Here is a 22,749-nt window from a genome sequence, read left to right as displayed (position 1 = left end):
GCGTTCACTTAATCCCACGACCCGAAAGTACTCTTGTCGATCGGCGAGACATAACACATTATCCAGAATTGATTATGTCTTTGCATCCCCGAGACTATTTGATAAATATGAAGTGGAAATGATACCCAATGCACTATCAGATCACTGTTATTTACTCCTAAAAGCAACATTTGGTATACTATCTTCCCGGGCCCCAAGATGGCGTTTTAATTCGATGCTGCTTAATAACAAGGAATTCATTACACAACTCAAAGAAGCTCTCATAGTATTCCTACGGGAGAATGCAAACTCGGTGCAAGACCCCAGAATAATATGGATGTCGGTAAAGGGTATGATCAAGGATTTCACTGATAGATTTTCCTCCATAATGCGCAAGAATCAATGCACAAAACTGTCTGAACTGGAAACGCTTTACTCAACGTTATTTAATTCTTTAAAATACAACAACTCAACTAGAAAATCAAGTTAACGTACTAAAAACAGAGATCAATGCCATATACAGACAACAATCGGAAATGCAAATACGCAGCACAAGACAACAGCAGTACTCCCAAGGTTCTAAACCTAGTCACCTATTAGCCATGCGATTAAGAATTAATGCAAAATTTGCAGATATAACTACCATTAGAGCACAACAAGTACTTGAAACAGACCCCAAAATAATAAAGGATACATTCAAAGAATTCTACTCCGACTTATATAAATCAGAAACGACCTTCGATCAAAACAAAATGGACACATATCTTAATCAAATTATTCTCCCTAAACTTTCAGAGGATGACGCTAAACAGTTAGAAACACCGATCACACTAGAGGAACTCAAGAAGGCCATATCCGAAATGCAAAATGGTAAGGCTCCTGGAAGAGACGGTATCCCATCAGAAATGTACCTTTCTTGTTGGGACATAATTGGACCCTTATTACTAAATATGATCTTATACTCAGTCAAGGAGGGGAGCTTCCATAAAAACGACAATATTGCACTCATTTCAGTCCTTCTCAAAAAAGACAAAGACCCCACCGAGTGCGGTAGTTACAGACCCTTAAGCCTCCTCGGAAACCGATGTCAAACAGTACTCTAAGGTATTAGCCATCAGATTACAAAAGCATATGACGTCTTTAGTTCATCCGGACCAAACTGGCTTCATAAGAGGTCGCCTGATCACTGATAACATAAGACGAATACTGCACGTACTAGATGCAGACAAGGACGACACCATACCTAAGGCGATGCTGTCCCTGGATGCTATGAAAGCCTTTGACAGGCTGGAATGGTCGTATCTATGGGCAGTATTAGAAAGGATGGGGTTAGGAAAAGGATTCATTGATATGATTAAAGTATTATACAAAGACCCATCGGCCATGATTACAACAGGTACATTCATCTCCAAAATCTTTCCGGTATCACGCTCAGCCAGACAGGGTTGCCCTCTTAGTCCCGGACTATTCGATCTATCATTAGAGCCTTTAGCACAATATATAAGACAATCCCAATCCATAGAACCAATCGTAATCAAGGGCACACAACATAAAATTAGTTTATATGCGGACGACGTAATATTGTTCATGCAAAGCCCCAACACCACATTGCCTCATCTACTCAAGTTGATTGAGAACTTTGGTGATTTATCGGGATTTAAAATAAATTGGCCGAAGTCGGCTTTCCTTCCACTTAACACCCATGCAAAAAAAGATACAACCCTCCCAGGTGAGATACCTATGGTAAAACAATTTAGATGCTTGGGTGTGGAAATATTTCCCACCATAAGACAAATGGTGAAGCACAATTACACAAAAATTCAGAACAAAATCAAAGACGACCTGGACAGGTGGGCAAAACTTAAAAACTCAGTACAGGCAAGGGTATCAATAGTTAAGATGGATGTACTACCTAGAATCAATTTCATCAGTTCAATGCTACCGTTACCCCCTCCAGAGGGTTACTGGAAAAGATTACACTCCTCCACATACAAATTTATTTGGAATAACAAACCACCACGTATAAAAAGATCCACCGCACAGAGAAATAAAGCAGACGGTGGCATGGCAGTTCCAGATTTTTTCCAATATTTTAAGGCGTACACATTAAGACCATTGACAATATGGTTTGATCCCCAAGCATTAGTATCCTGGAAAAAATTGGAAGAAAACATAGTAGCCCCACATAGACTGAAGGACATAGCACACACTAAACTACCAATCAAGCACTGTGAGCGGAAATTTGGCCCCATAATTACCCATGCGATCCGGATATGGCGTGAAACACAAAAAAAATATCCTAACCCACAAAAATGGCACAATCACACTCCCTTATTCAATAACAATGCACTCTTAATTGAAAAACGTCCTATAAGATTCCCTATATGGGAAGAGCAAGGCATACACTCATTAGGGGATGTTTTTAACAACCAGGGTTTTTGTAGTTATGGAGAAATATGCACAAAATCTCACAGAGTCCACATGGCTTTTTTACATACAGTTACGGCTATGTTTGAAGTCTCACGGTGTTCCATTAGACATACCAGTTGAACACCACAGATACCACAAATTCTTCTATGAAAGAGAGACATCGAGAGGTTTTGTATCAGGTTTTTATTATCAATTACTAACGTCCTCGTATGAAACCCTCCAACTAGACTGTCTGGAGGAGGGATATACCAGACCTGGAAAGTGACTTTGATTGGCAAGGAGCATGGGCAAATGTCCGTCTTACATCAAGGAACCCGGACCATCAACAAATCAATCTTAACTATATTCACAGGACATACTTGACTCCTATAAGACTGAACAGAATGGGTCTTAAACAAGACTCAAAATGCTCCCAATGTACAAATGGAGACGAAGGGACATTTATGCACATGTATTGGGACTGCCCACCAGTTAAGGCATTCTGGAAAGATGTGACCCATCAATTATCAAAACTCGTATCTTGGAATATACCAGTACACCCCTCTGTATTACTATTGAATGATGTTTTTGAGTTTGCAGTAAATCCACAGCTAAAGAGATTGGTTTTATCGGGTATCACAGTAGCTAAAAAACTGATCGCATCACGCTGGTTTCAACCGGAAAAAAATTGCCGGAAGGTTTGGTTTCTTACATGTGATTTATCAAGAAATATCTACAGCAAGAATTCTGGGTCTCAACGATTCCAAAATGTCAATGTGGTTAGAAGTGGTGGAGAGAATAAAAGCTAGCTTATAATGGTAGTGTCTGGTTAGGAGTGAGGGATAATGGAGGTACTATCCAAGGAGGGGTCCGGGAGGGGGGGGTTCGAGCTGGAGCATGTGTGTGTAGGGTTTTAGATAATAGGTATTAGGGGTATATCCTGTATAAGACATTGGTATAATTGGTAATTTCGTTGGATATACACTGTATACGGTAAAATATTATTATATACTTTTTTTTGTTTTCCGTTTCTGTACTTGCATGTCATTTTAGCCACCTTAATTGTTAGTTTCATTATGCATTGTGTGTTGAGTACTGACTTTTAATAATTTTGTTTTGCAATAATAAAAAAATAAAAATAAAAAAAATAAAGTGCTCCCAAGGCGTTCGGGGGGTCCCTGTGTCCCCCCCTGTCCCCTGCTGGTGGGTGAGGAGTAACTGCTCTCCTAGTGAGAGGCCTCCTCCTGACGGCTTGGGGGTCTGAAACCCTTGCCCCCAACCGCTCGTCATATTTGTCCAGCCTTCTTGCCGTTTTTAGTGCTGTCGAGCTCCTGGTCAAAAGCGCTCTGTCTTTCTTTCTGTCCAAAGATCCTCATTTCCTAGGTCTCTCTCAATGTGGCTCACATGTTCCAATGTCCCTCCTTCCTCTCAAACAAGTGTGTGGCGTCCTCTGTGTACCCCTCTTACTTTCTTTTCCTCCCCTTTATTTTCTGTGATGTTTATTTATCCCCTTAATTCCTTCCAACTGTGTTACTCGCAGCGTGTGTCTATGTATTTGTTTCAATGTTTTGTGTTCCGTCTATTATACCTAATTATATTTCCATTTATTTCCTTCATCAGCATTTGTATTTTTGTGTCCATGCATATGTTATGTCTGTTCCTATACCTTGTCTCTACCTGGGAATGTGTGTTTATGTATATGTTATTTCAGTTTCTATATTTTGTCTCTATTTGGGTAGTCTTTCAGATTCAGATTCAGATTACTTTATTCACCATATTGTACAGGTACAAATGGAACGTGATTTGACATTTCAGTGCATGATTATTCACAAATAGGAACAACAAAATAATAATGATAAATAAATAAGTAAGTGCAAAACAGGACAGAACAGTGAGACAACAATAAGACAGTAAAGTGCAGTGGTAGTGGTAGGGGACATGGATACAGTGCAGCATAGTTCAAGTCCAGAAGTCCAGCCCTAGCAGCTCGCCATAGAGGGGGGGTGGAGCAGGGGGACACCTGACTCGTTAACCAGGCGAGCCGCTGAGGGGAAGAAACTCAGTCTGTGGTGGGACTTTAGTGTCTTGGGCAGCCGTAGGCGCCTGCCGTGGGGGAGCATGTTGAAGAGGTTGTGACCCGGGTGGGCGGGGTCTGCCATGATCTTCCTCGCCCTCCTCAAGGCCCTGGTGGAATGTAGGGACTCGAGGGAGGGAAGGGGGCAGCCGATCACCCTCTCCGCCGAGCGTATCACACGCTGCAGCTTGGCCTTGTCTCTGACCGTGGCTGCAGGGAACCAGGTGATGATGGAGAGGGTGAGGATGGACTGGATGATGGCGGTGTAAAACTGGACCATCATGGTCCTCGGCAGCCTGAACTTCCTCAGCTGACGTAGGAAGTACATCCTCTTCCGGGCCTTTTTATTGAGAGCGATGGTGTTCAGCTCCCATTTTAGGTCCCGGGAGAGTGTCATGCCGAGGAAGCGGCAGGACTCCACAGAGGCCACCGGGGTGCCTCCCAGAATGATCGGGGTGGGGGGGGCTGCCTTCCGCCTGAAGTCCACTACCATCTCCACTGTTTTCTGGGCGTTGAGGTCCAGGTTGTTGCAGCTGCACCAGCTCAGCAGCCTCTCGATCTCCCTCCTGTAGGCGGACTCGTCCCCCCTGGATATTTACAATCTCTTGTGCGTGTACTCATCCGTTCGTCTCCTCCCGCCTCCTCTCCCCTCCTTCTCCGTCTCTGGCCTCCTCGTCTGTCTCCGCCTTCGGTCTGTCACGTCTCACCTCGGCCTTCATCTCTCTCCTCCCTCCTCTCCCGGGTTCCGATCTCCTACTCTGGTCCACCTGTGTGCTTTCTCCAATCTCTGCTGCAGGCTCAGCGTCTGGTCCTCCTGTCTCCTTCCTTCTCCGTCCTCCGCCATCTGCATCACCCGTCGTCTCATTTCCCCCGCCGCCTCCCGCGCCGTCGCGTACGTCACTGTCCCTTCCTTCCAGTGGATCCTTAGCGAGGTCATGGGTGATTGGAATTTCATTCGGTTTTCTTTCAGAATTTTCTTCAGTCCCGCGTAAGACCTGCGTGTTATTGCCACCGCTGTCGAGTAATCGTGGTCAAACGAAAGTCTTTTCCCCTCGATTTCTATCTTCTTGGTCCACGCGGTTCTGAGTATCAACTCCTTAACCTCGAATCTCAGAAAGTTAATAATCACTGTGTCGTATATTTCTAAATGAAAACATAAATAAAACAAATGAAACTGTACAAAATGATACTGGACGGAAATGCTGTTGGTAAACTGTAAGGGGCGACAGGGGCTCCAGGAGAAATGGTGTCAGTTGGCACCAGGCCTAAAGATAGTAGGATTTAGTCAACTCTCCCATCACCCCACCAGCTGGCTGACCTTAAGATAATTACTGACCCCTCCAGGCTATCTTGAAGGAAGCAAGGAGAGAGGCTTGTTGATTTTAGGTAAAGGAAATCAACTAATCTCTGTTTCCCCCACGGTCGAACCTATTTGGTAAGAGACTAAAGAGGAACTTATTATCTTAGAACAGGCATGAACAGGACTGGGGGGAAGGGAATACATTCTGTAGGATGATGAAACCTAGCATTTGAAGGCTCATCGATTGTGGAGGTCAGAGGTCTTGTAGACAATAGCTGACCAGCCGTTGGACCCAGGAAAAGGACTGGAGGGTATTTCCCTGCTACGGCAGCTGGTCTGAGACTAGGCTTCAGAGTATAGAAAATTAAACAAAACAATTATCACATATACTAAAGGTTAGTCTAGAAGCAAGGGAGTTTCAGAAACATTCAGTTAGGTATCAAATATGATTAACATTGGATACTAGAAAAGCCAAATGGAGTTAAATACATTCTAGAATTAATGCTAGCATAACCTAACTACAAGTAAAACTGTCATACAAAAAACACATTTGATAATAGGTTTAGCAAGCATGAAAAGTAGACAACAAGTGAACCAAATAATAAGACAGAGGTAGTAAATTAAGGTTAAAGCTAAAATAAGGATAAAAGAAACCATGACACAGGACTCCTTATAGGTTAATCAAGAAAACAAAGTATTCTATTTTCTGTTGAAGGACGTATGCTATTATCTGAGGACGGAGAGAAGAACTGTAAGGATCCCCAAATACGGTAATGGAATAGAACGGCTAACAGCCAGTCGGATTCTCCCCATTATACACTGTGTCGCAAGACCCAGGATGACGTGTCACGACAGACAAGTTCCTGCTAGAAGGAATTTGGCCAATGGAGAAGCCTGAGCCCTGGGGGACACGTTTCCGGGGGCTTTGGGGGAGTTCTTCCCTTTTTAAATAGGGCTGATGGAGACGGACAGACACACACACACCCGGAGACAGGAGTGGAGCGCGGGAGACTGGAGAACCAGAGACTCGAGAAGCCGAGCCGGACACGCACAGAGCCACGGACACGGACGATGATAGAAGATCGCCATACAGCAGGGAATCCAGACTCCGCCGAGACGAAATCAAGCGCTCCCTGCCTGACCGCCGAGGAACGACCAGCAAACCACTAAGAGAAGACTCGTGTTGTCATGGGAACCCGAGACAACAACCATACCACCCCAGCACGAGATAAGAACGCTCTGACGGCCGCAGCTGATCCGAGCATGGATCAACTGCCTCATCAAAGAGACAATTAGATACACCAAAGAGACGATTAGATTGAAGTAAAGAGCTTTTACTGTGTTTTGAAATAAGCTGTGGTTTATTTAGGAATGGAAATAAACACCGCAGTTTGTTTGATTGAACCACCTCGTCAGCTTCTTTCCTTACTTGAACCGAACATCTGAAATACCAAACAATGCAGAGGAAAGGGTAAAAGACTATACGATCACTGAACTTAGATATAGGTATAAATGAAGATAGAGATACTTCAACCGCCCTCGGGGGTCTGTCCGGTTGTGGTCTCGGAGCCAACGCCCTGTGGGCTCTCTGTATCTCCATTTTTTCCAGTCCCGTCTCCTTCAATTGTTCTTTGATAAGCTTTTCCACATACAAGGTCATTGATTCCCCTTCGACTCCTTCTTTCAATCCCCATAGCCTGATGTTATTCCTCCATGACCTCCCCTCCATGTCCGACATCTTTGTCTCCATCTTTTCTTGTTGTTGAATTGCTCTCGTTAACACCTCGTGTATCTCTGTGCTCCATTCTTCAGCTTGTGCCACTCTTGTTTGTAGCTCGGCTACTCCTCTACCCTGCTCCGCCATCTTTTCATCCACCATTTTGAGTTCTGTACCTATTTCGCCTCTGAAATCCTCCTGTTCCTTCCTCAATTCCTCCCGTAGCTTCTCAATATCGCTCCTTATCATGTCCGTGTTGGACTGTATGGTCGCCAATATTCCGGCCCGCATCGTGTCCGCGTTCATTTGTATGGTCGCCAATATTCCGGCCTGCATGGCCACGGCCCATCCTGGCATTCCCGTGTCTGTCCCGGCCGGTCTTCCCCCCTCCTCCGCCTGCTTTTCCTCTGCCTCGCTTCGGGGACTCTGTTCCATCAAACTCTCCTCTTCCCGGACTCTGTTCCATCAAACTCTCCTCTTCCCGTGAGTCCTCCATTTCTCTTTCCTTCACAATTGTTTTTTCCTCCTTCCTTCTCGTTTGCATCTTCATTTTTAATCACTTTTCGGGTCTTTATTTATCCATTTTTCACTCTTTTGACCAGGAGCTCTACCGCATGTGTGTTACCCGTCTGCTCTCATACCGGAAGTCTGCAAAGGATTATTAAGTGTTATTGCGCTAATATAATTACTATTGTTGTAGGCGAAGTAATATCATCAGGCTTTCAAATGAGTAGCATTACAGGCCCTTTCGTAAAATGATGATAATAATGATGATAATGATAATAATAATATTATTGTTATTATAGGCAATAAGAGTTCTCCCAGACATACATTCGGTTTATTACAAACAAAGAAGAGGTTAACAACTCTTCTATGCTTATATTTCATATCAACTGGATATAACTAACTAGTGACTATGAAGTAAGCTCGATAGAAATAGTAATTGACCCGAGAACTTAGCAAGTTTAGCACCTCGCTGGGGGTTATCGGGCGGCCACAGGGTTCTATCTCGAGTAGGTGATCTGAGAAAAATAAGAGATAACCCATCGGCATTCAACAATAAGTTAATACGTTAAAAGGTTAAACATTGTGAATTGAATAAATAAGTTAAAAAGAATAAATGGATCATTAAACTATGCATTTGTATTTTTTCTTATCTCCATCATGTAGGGACGACTATGCCTATGGAGCAATGGAGAGGAGCCCATGCCTTGTGCACACCCTCCAGCTTGTAGTGAACATGCTGCTGAACAAGGAAGCCTCAATCCCAAGACTGCTGGACAAAACAAGGCACCTGGTCAACCAGTTCCGCAAATCATCTGTGGCCACAGAGCGCTTGCTGCAGAGGTCTGGTCTCATCCTCCTCAAAGACTGTCCCACCAGATGGTCCAGTTGTCACGCCATGATGGCGCGTTGTCTTCAACTCAAGGACCACGTCACAGCAGTAGCGGAATCCATGAGCGGGGACAGCCTGCAGCCCAGTGAGTGGCAGAAGATTGGCATGCTGCGAGACCTTCTACTGCCATTTGCTGAGCACACAAAGATGCTGCAAAGTGACACCCAATCCCTTTCCCTCGTTGTGCTGCTCTTTTGGATCTCAGAAGTCATCTGTCTGAATTCAATGTAGCTCATGCTAGAAACTACAGAGAGGCAGCTTCACTGGCACAGAAGATGCTTTTCAACATGCACAATCGTTTCAGCGTTTTCCTTGACGTTACAGCCGTCAGGTTCTCTCCTCTTGCTGCAGCAGCATGTTGTTGACCCCCATGTATCAGCTGAGACCCTTATTGAGAATGAAGACGAGGGAATGCAGGATCTTCTACGGAAGGCAGAAGACTACATTGCTCACAGCATGTCCCGAAGAGTGGAAGTGCGAGTGGAGCAGGTGACCGATGATGAGGAACTGGAAAACATGGCTTCAGCAGAGACACCCTTGGCAAAGCGGCCTAGGTTCAAGTTTTTCAGTGCCAGTCATCCAGCAAGGCCAAAGACGCCCAAGACCACTAACATTAGACAGGAGATTCTGAAATACAAAGAAGGGCTGTCCAACCACCAGGCTGCTAGTGCTAACACAGACGTTGAGGAATCTGCTACCGAGTTCTGGATTTCTCAGAGTCCTATGGTGTTTCCACATCTGAAACCTCTGGCCTTGGATCTCCTGACGTTGCCAGCATCCCAAGCCTTTGCCGAACGTGTCTTCAGTGTAACTGGTTACCTCTCAAATGGCCGCCGCAACAGAGCAAGAGACATATTGGAAGAAAGTACTTTTCTCAAGATGAACAATTGTGAATGCGGTAATGGTTACCACTTTCCAGTTACTGGTAATGCTGACATTTTCTTTTCCATATATCAAAGACGGTGTTTCGTGTTTGAGACATTTGGGAGGAGGAGGACAGGACAGTAAGGTTCAGATTGCTTTCATCCATTGACTGTTAAAAATATGTTCATTATATTTGGGAGAAGTAAGGTTCAGATTGCTTTTATCCATTGACTGGTCAAAATATGTTCATTACGTTTTCAGTTCAGTTTGACAGACAGACTGAAAGTTTCACTGACACAAACTTAACATTTTAATTTAGGTTGTTATTGTAGCATTCATTATAATTTATTATTATTTAGATAGATGGATGTAAAGGGCTAGACCAACTCTTAACCCCTATCCGGACCTAGACCCCCTCTAAGTCACAACCCTAACTTAGGGGTTAGAGTTAGAGGTGGTCTAGGTCTGGTTAGGGGTTAGAGTTAGAGGTGGTCTAGGTCTGGTTGGGGGTTAGAGTCAGAGGTGGTCTAGGTCTGGTTAGGGGTTAGAGTGAGAGGTGGTCTAGGTCTGGTTAATAGGGGCCATAACCAGACCTAGACCACCTCGAACTCTAACCCCTAACCAGACCTAGACCACCTCTAACTCTAACCCCTAAGTTACCCTAACCAGACCTAGACCACCTCTAACTCTAACCACTAACCAGACCTCTTCCATGTGGCACTTCACTGACCTCAAAATGTGATTTTATATAATGTTTTTATGCAAGCAGATTGCAATCAGTGTGTACTACTAGTACTACTGTGTTTAGTTTACAGTATCCTGTTGTTATAGAATAAACCGCTGCCAGCAGCAGCCCAGCACTGACCAATGACCATCACCAAACCTAACTTAGGGGTTAGAGTCAGAGCCTAGGTGGTCTAGGTCTGGTTAGGGGTTAGAGTCAGAGGTGGTCTAGGTCTGGTTAATAGGGGCCATAACCAGACCTAGCCCACCTCTAATTCTAACCCCTAACCAGACCTAGACCAGCTCTAAAGGTTCAGCACTCCCTGCACGCACAGTGGAAGATGAGGATTTCATAATGATGTTGCGAACATTTGATAAAAGGTTCAGAGTGCCAAACAAGACTAAAGTATCCAACCTGGTGGACAAAGTGTATGTGGATTGTGGAACAACAAGATAAATGCAGGCACAGCTTGTCCATGGCACGCAAAGTAACCTTAGGTTTAGACATATGGTCCAAAAAGGGTCTCTTCATTGCAATCAGTGCTTGTTATTTCCAGAAGATAATAAGGCTGAACATATACTCCTGGGGTCTGGTTAGGGGTTAGAGTCAGAGAGGTGGTCTAGGTCTGGTTAGGGGTTAGAGTCAGAGAGGTGGTCTAGGTCTGGTTAGGGGTTAGAGTTAGAGAGGTGGACGGTCTAGGTCTGGTTAGGGGTTAGAATCAGAGAGGTGGTCTAGGTCTGGTTAGAGTTAGAGAGGTGGACGGTCTAGGTCTGGTTAGGGGTTAGAGTCAGAGAGGTGGTCTAGGTCTGGTTAGGGGTTAGAGTCAGAGGTGGTCTAGGTCTGGTTAATAGAGGCCATAACCAGACCTAGACCATCTCTAACTCTAACCCCTAAACAAACCTAGACCACCTCTAAATCTAACCCCTAACCAGACCTCTTCCATCACCATGTGGCACTTTACACACCAACCTCAAAATGTGATTTATCATTTTATATGTTTATGCAAGCAGATTGCAATCAGATTGCTACTGTGTGTACTATACACACTACTATTATCTACTCAAGTTCAACTACTACTGTACTACTGTGTGTTTATTTACAACACAGACAGTATCCTGTTAGTTAGTGTTGTTGACACTGTTACTGGCTGCTGTTACTGTTATTTAATATTTAGCATTAAAATAATCGCTGCCAGGTGAGCAAGGCAAGAGATAATGTGACTGTCTTATTAAGTTATTTCTCCATTCACAGATCGACAGTGAGTGCACCCTTCCTGTGTATTACTTGTGCAGCCGACTCAGATTCCCCTAGGTTAAAAAATAAATACGCAATTTAAATCAGAATATGTTCCATGTTGACTATTTCTGACAAGTTTTTTTCCATCGACTAAAAATAGACAAAAATGTCATCCGTTTTCGTCGACTAAATCTAGACGAAAACAAAAGACAAAATTGAGACAAAAACTGACTAAGACTAAAATGCTCAGACATTTAGTTGACTAAAACTGATAAACCTAAAACTAAAATGAAAATAGCTGCCAAAATTGACACTGCATTCGATAAGCTTAACAATTCGTACAATGGGAAAATAACTGACCCTGAATCTATGGCTAGTATCTCTCTGGTGATTATCCATTTATCAGATGAAGCCAAACACCATTTCTAAAAGCAACAACCACGTTATCATTATTTGTATTCACTGCATATTAAATCACTGTAAATACTAATGTAAATCATTGTTTCGTTGTACATAGTGTATAGTTTATAACATTATTGTTTTTACGGCGGGCTCTACATGCCCTGATTTAAAATAGTCATCTCCTCTTTGTATACTTTTTAGAGAATATGCTATACAGCGTTATATATATCGTTCTTATTTACTTTTGTCCTCACAGACAAAGTATTCTGCCAGGGAACTTATGGACACAACAGTAGTAGTTATAAGGTTTTTGAGTTTGTAACGTTAGTTTGCTATCGTGGTATCAGCCGGACGTGACGTGTAGCTAGCTATGATGCATGCAGTGCACAGGTCTGAGAAGAGGACCTGTACATTTTACTCTGTCCCGAAACGCCTCTACATGCCCCGATTTAAAATGGTTAACGACAGTAGACATTGCTAACGTCTAGTACGTTTAGCGAGGTAACGTTAACGTTAGCTAGCTAGGTAGCGTGGTATCAGCTGGCCGTGACGTGGATCAGGCGACAGCACTGAACAGGCTGCCTAGTGAACAACAGGCTGCTGGTAAGTGTAGTTCTTTTTTTACGACAAATTAAAAACCTTATAACTACCTTTATTTCAACCAAAAATGCTTAAACAATAATGTTAGTAGTAGAAGGGAACTCATTTTGTGCACAAATGGAAAGCTTGCCACTGTTCATGCGGCAGAATTGTTACAATAGCCGATAATCCATTTTCCCAATGATGAATCCCTATATGGGTGGAACAACCAGTGACGTCAGACTACACCTCCCTATTGGCAGAGTTGGTGGGTGGAAGTCGATGGGTGGTAATCTGGACGTTGTGGACAGCGACTCCTACAGGTCGGTTGGGGGACGCCTGCACAGCAGAGACAGGAAATGGCGGGGGTAGTGTGAGCCTCCCACACGTTACACCTCGCCAATGAGAGTCCGCGCTGGCAGGTGAAAAGATGTGACAGGCTGCCTCCACATGTATCGGAGGGGACATGTGATGCAAGGCTTCTATCCTCCCTATGACCGGCCTGTGGGGGGCATATGCGAGCAACGTTCAAGACAGGGGAGGGGAGAATTGGCACATCGAAATTGGGATGGGAGAAAAATAGAAAAAGGAGAAAAAGTGGATAAAATAAAATAATAAAAACTACGTGGTGGTCAACAAAAAATCCGCGGTATGCAAAACGTGTGGGTCAAAAATCACAGACGGAGACGCAACAACTTCCAACTTCGTTCGACATTTGAAGCTGCACAAAGAACGGTAAGTAACTTGGCTTGCTAGCTACAGTAGTTAAATCAATGAGCCATCGAAACAGCCAATGTGGTAATGTTATCATTACATCCAAGATTGATACACAGCTGGCTAGTAGGGGTGGGACGGTTCACAAAACCCACGGTTCGGTACGTACCTCGGTTTTGTGATCACGGTTTTCGGTTCGGTTCGGTATATTGTTTTTTATTAAAAAAAAAATTTACTCCAAAAATACCAGAATCAGCATAAAATATATATAGCCTAAAAATAATCCAACTTTTCAGTTATTCTCAAGGACGTAGTCATGCAAAAACTGAAAGAATGAGGCAGTTTGACATCAGGCACATCATTTTACCACGAGGAGGAAGTGTTTACAGCCTAGGGGTGGACGGTATAAACGGTATACGGTATAAACGGTATGAATTTGCTCTACGGTATGGATTTTGACTATACCGTGTAACCGGTAGGGCAGCTCTAAAATAGCAATGACGTCATGTAACCACAGCGCGACTATTTCACTCGCATTTGCCCCTAAAAATAGATAGAATTAGTCATAGATAATAGATATGTGCGAACTGGAAAAAGTTATTTAGGAGGCTTCGCGCAGTGGGCGTGCCAGCCCCTACCGCACGCATGTAAACACGGGTCTAGTAGTCTAGTGGGACGGGAATGAATGAATTAATGAATGAAAACTTTATTTAACAGATTGCAGAATGGGTACAATACAGTACGGCTCAATACATACAATTGTTAAGGGGATGCAGACCTGAGAAAGACGTTTGTCTTGTTTCCATCAGGGTCCCCCATTTTCAATTCATATAGTCTTCTTCTTCTTCTTTCGTGTAACGTCAGAGGTCCAACTCCGTATCTTGTAGCCATGCCCTTAACTCTGGTCCCACATCAAAGAGGCTGGCTTCCGAGGGTGGTTTGTATAGGGGGCAGATGGTCAGGATGTGGTCAACAGTCTGCTCAGGGTCTCCACACTCACATGCAGCGCTGTCTGCCAGGCCCCACTTCTTTAATGATGCTTTAAAGCGATGCTTTAAAGCGACCAACCCCAGATCTTAAACGGTTCAGCAGAACCCATTGCCGGCTCAATACATACAATTGTTAAGGGGATGCAGACCTGAGAAAGACGTTTGTCTTGTTTCCATCAGGGTCCCCCATTTTCAATTCATATAGTAACGTATAGACACGGGAGGACGGCGGCGTCTCCCTGAGCTAACGTTAGCTTAGCTACCGTTACAAAATGACCCAGTCAACTATTCACTTTTAGTTTAATACATGATGAGGCATTGTCTAACCGAACGGTATCTAGTCGGCCAGCTACCGATAGCTCCTGACATCAACAAACGCTCCACAAAGTCTAGTAGAGAGACGTGTATGCTACCTGTTAGCTCACGTTAGCGCAAGTTAGTTCACCGTTCAAAACGAAATGTCCCATTGAACTAAATAATTCACTGAGGCGTTGTATTAACGTTATATATCCGGCTAGCAGTAGCTACAGATAGCTCCTGATATCAATGTCTTATAACACTGATTCGATGCGTATTCGAGCTGAGGGCTTGCTGAGCACAGTTAAGTAACGTTATGCCAATAGGGTCCAGGTGCAGCGCCGGAGAATCCTGGCGGTAGCTCTGCTCGAGGCTACTCGAGTATAGGTCCAGGTGCAGCTCCAGAGAATCCTGGCCGTAGCTGGAGGCTACTAGAGTACACACAGACAGTGGAGCTTGTTGCGTGGTGGCGATGTCTCGCAGATAATACAAGTACAAGTCTAATTATATAATATATATATTTTATAAAAAAATAAATAAAATTATATAAAATAAAATAAAAATTTATAAAAAACGATGATACCGTGATATATACCGTTACCGTCTATGCTTCAAATTATACCGTGATATAAATTTTAGACCATACCGTCCACCCCTATTACAGCCTTAAATAATGTTTGGCACACAAAGACCGAACTGACAGCATACATCAAACTAACACACACTGTACTGTTTAAAAACAACACTGCTCTGTTCATTCTATTTTTAAAATACGTACATTATCTGTCTACATTTATTTAGACTAACATTATTTAAATATTGAGTGCAACTGTGGTTGATTACGTAATTCGGTGAGTTGGAACTATTTATGGGTTGGCGCGGGTCCCCACGGACAGTTTAGCGTGTGGCACCTTCAGCTCCGGTAACGTTAGGAGGAGTTTATAACATCAACAAGCAGCACGAAAGCAGCAATAGTCCCGGTTGGAGTTAGTAAAACACAGTTGTATGTTAGCCTTCTTGGATGTTGAATAAAACGCCTATCATTGTCTTTAAACACCCCGCCTCTCAGACTCTCATTTCCTCCTCTGCTAGCTAGTACTAGCTACGGTAACATTTCGTTGACTGTATTAGCTGGGGCTAGCGGGGCTACCATGGTTAAAACGTGCGTTGTGTTGTACAAACTGCTAACGCTATGGCAAGATGTGTGTAGGCCTATGTAATGTTAATGGCTATGTTTTTAAAGTCGTAATGAAGATTGATTTATATTGTGCTTGGCATTTTTACACAAACTGACTAGCACCTGGCTGCAGTGCTGCTGCTGCTGCCTGCAGCCAGCGCTCACCTCTCCCGGCTCCACCAAATGACGTTTTTTTTTATTTGCGCATCCGCGGAACCAACCCCCCCGAACCGCCCCCGCGAACCGCGGAGGTCGTGCTGAACGGTACACGGTTTGGTTGCGTACCGTCCCACCCCTACTGGCTAGGCAGTTGGTAGTCATAGTCTTATAAAATAAATAAACAATCAGCAATGTCTCGCTTGATGAATGGCCAGCAGTAGCCTAACAGTACTGCTGCTCCTAAAAAAACATTAATGTTACTGTAACGTTAACCACACAGAGAGAGAGAGAGAAGAAAGGGATAAAAAGTACTCGCACATGAATTAGGTATTATTGTATTATGGTGCAACCATACATAAGTAGGTCAACTCATTTCAAAAAGCTTCATATTGCACCCTGCCCTAAGTAAATTACAACAGATTAAGACTTGGACAAGAAGGAAAGAGGTGACAGCCCACTGTTAGGTGGCGCCTCAAAGGAATAGACCTCTAGTGTTATTTAGGAGAGCGATGGATGTAGGAAGGAAGGAGAGCTTGTAGCGGTTGCTCTTATATCTACTTGCTCTGAACCGTCTCCCTGAGGGAAGAACTTCATATTCGAGATAAGAATTCTCTGTGCCTGGCTGACCACTACTTTCTCCAAGATAGATTGGAGTGACGGATACTTGGGGTTTCCGGTCACCTCCATCGCTGCGTTCACTAGCCTTTCAAGCTTCGACTTACACTGTATTGTGAGCGTACCAAACCACGCTGCCATCCCATATCTCATCAGGCTTTCTAGGATCGCTTAAACACAGGGGCTGTTTGGTCCGGACTATCGGCGGTTTTTCGGGTTTGTGTGAATGCGCGTCGAACTCGGTCCGTGGACCAAACACGCGAACTCTGGTCCGCCTGAAAACGTAGGTCTCGGTTCGCTTCATCGGACCAAACGCGGACCAAACGTAGGAAGTCACCTGATAAACCATCTTGGGTATATTATTACCGCGGCGCGCATTCACTGCAAAACAAGCACACTGCATCTATCTATCTATCTATCTATCTATCTACTGTGCATCTTGGGGTAGAACAAGGAAGAAAAAAAACACAGCTGTTATTATTATTAATATTACCGCAGTGCGCATTCACTGCAAAACAAGCACACTGCATCTATCTATCTATCTATCTATCTATCTACTGTGCATCTTGGGGTAGAACAAGGAAGAAAAAAAACACAGCTGTTATTATTATTAATATTACCGCGTGCGCATTGACCGCATTCACTGCAAAACAAGCACACTGTGTAAACATGTCTCGTGGACAGACTTGGGGGGCAGAAGACCAAATAAAACAGCTGCTTGTGGGGAATGTGGGCACTCACAAAAACAACGAGGTGTACAAGTTGTTTAGCGAGAGGATGGCGGTAATGGGAATTATAATCGAACGATGGATCAATGCCACGTCTCTGCTACTATCACGCTCACAGTTTGTGTTGACGCGCATTTCACTTCCTGAAAGGGAGGGATTTCCACTCTCCATTGTGTCCAATAGACGAGCGCCCTTTTCGACCGTGTGACATTGTTCAGAAAGTTCGGTGCGCCTGACAAATTGCTATGTGAACGCAGGCGAACCAAATGAAGAATGCAACAATGTTGCAACTTCACCACCAGAACCGCACCGAGTCCACCAAAACTATATGTGAAAGCGACCTAAAAGACAGGTTTATAAAATGTGGTCATGATCGCTGTGCTCACACCAAACAGTCTGAGACTACGGAGGAAGTGCAGTCGTTGGGCTAGTTTGGAACACAGAACGTCAACATGTACATCCCATTTCCGTCGATTATCCATGTGGATTCCTAGGTATTTATATGATGCAACCTGCTCTATATCACAGTCACCAATTACCACAGGGTCATGTACTCTCACTTCTCTGGGCTCATAGATCATCTCTTTGGTTCTGGTGGTATTGAGAATGAGATGATGTCTCTCACAGCAGACCTGAAAGGAGTGGATCTCTTTAAAGTAAGTAGAGGGGCAGTCGCCAGCCTTCAATAGTCTCAGAATAAACATGTCGTCTGAAAATGTCAGGACATGATTGTTAGGCTGCCTGCTGCTACACTCGTTGGTGTACAGTGTAAATAGGAGAGGGGAGCTCACCGCACCTTGAGGCACCCCGGTGCTGCAGAATTTGACCTCAGAGAGTGTGTCATTCACCTCGACTTGTTGTGTCCTGTTGGTAAGAAGAGAATAGAACCATTCGATTATTGAGGGGTTTATCCCCATAAGCTTCTGGACAAGCAGGTGAGGGCGAACAGTATCAAACACAGAGCTCAAATCTGCAAATAGCACCCGTTTGCTGTTATATTATTTCAAGATAATAAAGTAGCTATAATGAGTCAATAGATAAAAAGCAGTAATGGCATGTAGGTTACTCACCCTACTCAAGTACAGTGGGCATCCACTTATCATCCATCCACTTATTATAAATCCACAGCATTTATAGTAGGGCTGGACAGTATGGTCTAACATTTATATCACGGTATAATTTGAAGCATAGACTGAATGAATGAATGAATGAATGAAAACTTTATTTAACAGATTGCAGAATGGGTACAATACAGTACGGCTCAATACACACAATTGTTAAGGGGATGCAGACCAGAGAAATACTTTTGTCTTGTTTACATCAGGGTCCCCCATTTTCAATTCATAGTGACATTTATGACATACATGACATTTATGGCATAGGGACATACATGACATACAGGTATTTAGTACTGTTACATTTGTGACATATACGATATGCAAATATACAGTACTGTTACCCATAGATCCTGACAGAGTATATACATATGATGGGGAGGGGACTGTACATTAGGAGGGGGTGGGTGGGTGGGAGAGAAATATACATACGGTGGGGTGAGAATATATGATACGGTGGGGAGGAGACTGTACATTTGGAGGGGGTGGGGGGGTGGGAGAGAAATATACATACGGTGGGGTGGAGACTGTACATTTGGACGGGGTGGGAGAGAAATATACATACGGCGGGGAGAGAATATATACATACGGTGGGGAGGAGACCGTCTATTAGGAGGGGGTGGGGGGGTTTGGACATTTACGGTGGCCAGTTTCGAACTGCAGCCTCCCGTAGGTGCTCTTTAAGAGCGGTTTTGAATGTGGGTAGGGATTCACATTCCTTTACTGCTTTGGGTAGGGCGTTCCACATTGATGTGGCATAATTGCGAAACGTGTTTAGTCCCTTGTTTGAGCCGAATCTGGGTTTAACATGATTTGTTGAGCTTCCTCTGGTGTTGTGGTCGTGGTATTCACTGACCTTTGGGAAGTATTTTGACATGTACAGTACATGGGTACCTTAGTCGTATAGTGTATCTTGTAGACCAGGCCCATTGCAAGTTGCTGTACTCTGTCGTCTACTCTAAGCCATCCTAGGTTGTCAAAGTGGGCAGGGGTGAGGTGGGTTCTAGGGGTAAGGTCAAGTAGAAGTCTGACCAGTTTGTTTTGTGATGTTTGTAATCTTGTTTTTAGCGCCTTTGAGGTGCTTTGGTACCATGAGGTGCAAGCATAGTCGTAGTACCCTTGAATGAGTGCTCCTGCCAGAGTCTTCAGGGTATTCTTGTTTACCAGAGAGTAGTTGATGATGTCACACCAGGACAGGGTTAGAAATTAACGGGGGCTTGGGGCAATAATGCCCGTGAAAATGGACAAAATTCCCTCGAAAATCAGTTAAGGGGGGCACAAAATGCCCCCGACAGTTTACTAATTATATATATATATTCTGTTGAAGTCCGACATATTTAAATATCTCCGGTCATAATGTCCTGTGAGAATGATTCCCTCGCGAAATGTGTTTTGCTGATGGTGCGGCAGCTTGGTGCTGGATTAGAGAGGCGTGCAGCTGCGGAGCCGCAGAGCTCACAGTTGTGCCCGCACAGTGCAGCCATCCAATTCAGCTGCTGAGCGGTCCCCAGACCGGACCTGATAGCGCCGCTGGCTCTGCAGTTGCATACTATTGGGATGAGTTTATCGCTTCGTTGGGAGGCGGAGGTTGTCGTTGGTTTCAGCGATCACACAGCGTTGGACCCCGCGATAATGTTGCCGTCTCTCTCTGCCAAATTTCTCAGTTCTTCGCTTGATATAATTAATACCAACTGCCCACAGACCTATTTGATTTCAAGTCAGGAGCAGCACGGAGTCTCGAGGGACTCATTTTATTTGGAATATATTAATGACTGTATATACGCAAAAGTAGCCTAGTTTTAAGTTAAAATATTATAAATCTACATGCCTTGAGGATGGCATTCTTTATATAGCCTGCCTATCAATTGTTTTTAAGCTCAATAAACTGACCGGAATTTCTCACATTTGTCCGGGAGATTGAAATCTTCCAGGACACGGAGTCCGGCCCCAGTATTTTCTAACGGAAACCCTGATGGGAGACATTAACATTACGTTTTGTTTCATTTATGTGAATAGTTTATTTACAAGTGAACCAAACTTCTCCTCCATTGCAAACACCGCAACACTCCCAGCTGTGACACAATGTCACCCGTGCGCACTGACAGCTATGCGTTCTGGGCTTCCCTCATGTTAAGGGGGGCCGGGGGGGACAAAAAGCCCCAGACAGTTTACTAATGATATATATATATATATGGAGACATTATTAATGTCATTAACATTACGTTGTCAAACATAGTATAAAAATGTATATTACTATTGAGTGAAAGACGTGATTTATTAAATCTGTTTTGATCAGACGCCGATGTCAACGTCACTCTCCCCACCCTCTCACATTAGCAGGTGAGCAGCTCACCAGCATTTGATGGCATTTTGAAGACGGACAAGATGGAGCGTTTTTTATCAAACTATAAAAACACGAAGGAAAAAGAGTCTGAGAAGCAGATTCCCCAGGTCCTCAAATAAAAAAAATGTAAAGCGGAGTACGATGGAGTCGTGGGGATTAGACTGGGTAGGGGTCGAGGAGGATGCTACCGGTCAACATATCATTTATTGCAAAGCTTGTTGTGAGACTCCGGCTGCAAACATGGCTAGTGTTCGAGGAGCTTGTGTGGATCTTTTTGTCCACGGGACGAAGACTGTCAAAAAATGTGGATGTAAGGATGTTTAATAACCGTTTATCATAAAAATTCAGTGCCCCCGAAATACAAAAAAAGCCCCCGAAAATCAATTAAGGGGGGCAAAAAAAAAGCCCTTGAATTTTTTTTTTATTTCTAACCCTGCACCAGGATGTCATTGTCAACACAGTTGGAAACGGGATGCCCGATGGATAAAGCGATATAAAGAAACGAATAGCCAATAAATGTGAAGTTATCTTTGAACCTCTGTTGTCAAGCCTCGTCAATATAACCCCCCCCCCCCCCCCCCCTTTCCTCACTAATGGAACTGGTGCCGTGGAGTCACGTTAGCTTAGCGGCTAACGTTAGCCCATTGCTGCGCTAAAGCAAGTCTCCTCTCAGCCTCCTTAGCCAAATTGAAATGCCAAAATTATAATACAGCTTACTCAAAATAGAGCTGCAAGACTTGCATTGCATAGCTCAATTAGAAACAGTGTTGAAAAAAAGCACAAGGAACGGTCATGGATGAGAGTCAATGAGAGACTAGTAGTCTTATTTTGTTTATGAGAAATATTTATACTTTACATAAACCTGTGTGCCTCTTTTCGCAGATGGTGGCTAAGGCACTAGACAAGCCTTGAGGGGTCGGTTCACCCTGCCGAGACTAGAGTTGTTCCGATACCGATACCAGTATCGGAAATGCCTCCAATACAGCCTAAAATGCTGGTATCGATGAGTACGTGTCAAATCTATGCTCCGATACCATATGACCAGGGGAGGAAACTAACTTTTTGGCTTACCAGCCAACTGGCGAGTATCTGATTTTTTTTACCAGCCAAACAGATTTTTTACCAGACAAAAAAAATCGCTAATTGTGATAATTACTTCTTTGTATGTCTTCGTCTAAATAGATTTTCAATCATAGTAAAATAATCACACCGTGTCTCTACTCTTTAAAATATGTATTAGCATAAAACATTAATCTCTACTCTTCACAATATTAGCATAAAACATATTAACATGAAAGAGGTATCTATTCTGGACTGGGTTGGGCTGAACTGGGCAGTGAAAGATGCTGGGTTGGACTGGGTTGGGCAGTGAAAGAAAAAAACCGAAGTATGTTGTGAAGTGTATAGATAGATGTGAAATATATAGATGTAGCAGTAGTCTATCTGTATGTCATATGTTATGATGAATTGAAAATGCCGTACTGTATTGTACCCATTCTGCAATCTGTTAATAAAGTTTTCAATCAATCAAGTTAACTTTGAACCTCGGTTGTCAAGCCTCGTCAATGTTGTGTATGCATCTGGGTAGGCACACTGTGCCTTTAAGACAGCACAGTGGTCTTACGACAGTACCGTCAAGTGTTGTGATAACGTCAGTTGGGTTGGTGTGCTGTTGTACACAGTGCACTGGTTGAGCTTAGCTAGCCCCTTTCGTGACTGCAATGTGCAAGCCAGGGGCTTTTGAGCATGAAATAAAATGTCTAACCTTACGTCGTAGTCCGGTGCTTTTTTGGAAACATTATAGTCATAACAGATATACACCTAGCTGGCTGCTTTGAGCACACGGGGCTAACGTTAGCTAGCAAGCAGCTATCGCTAAAACTAGAAGCTAACCACTGTATACATTTCCAGTAGACTAACATTACACCTCT

The 22,749-nt window shown here is 43.7% G+C and overlaps 1 protein-coding gene across 1 annotated transcript in view; it reads right to left on the bottom strand.

The window, feature by feature from the left end:
• The window catches only part of LOC311229976 (uncharacterized protein), a 51,527-nt gene extending 33,341 nt beyond the window's left edge, over positions 1 to 18,186 (bottom strand). Inside the window, exon 1 of the mRNA XM_084316088.1 lies at positions 18,156 to 18,186. The gene's annotated coding sequence lies outside the window, so the exon portion shown is untranslated. The remainder of the gene's footprint in view (positions 1 to 18,155) is intronic.
• Positions 18,187 to 22,749: the final 4,563 nt, after the last annotated feature.

This window comes from Notolepis coatsorum, assembly GCF_963971535.1.
Source record: "Notolepis coatsorum genome assembly, chromosome: 6".
NCBI classification, from domain to species: domain Eukaryota; kingdom Metazoa; phylum Chordata; class Actinopteri; order Aulopiformes; family Paralepididae; genus Notolepis; species Notolepis coatsorum.
This window is presented reverse-complemented; position numbering and strand designations above follow the sequence as displayed.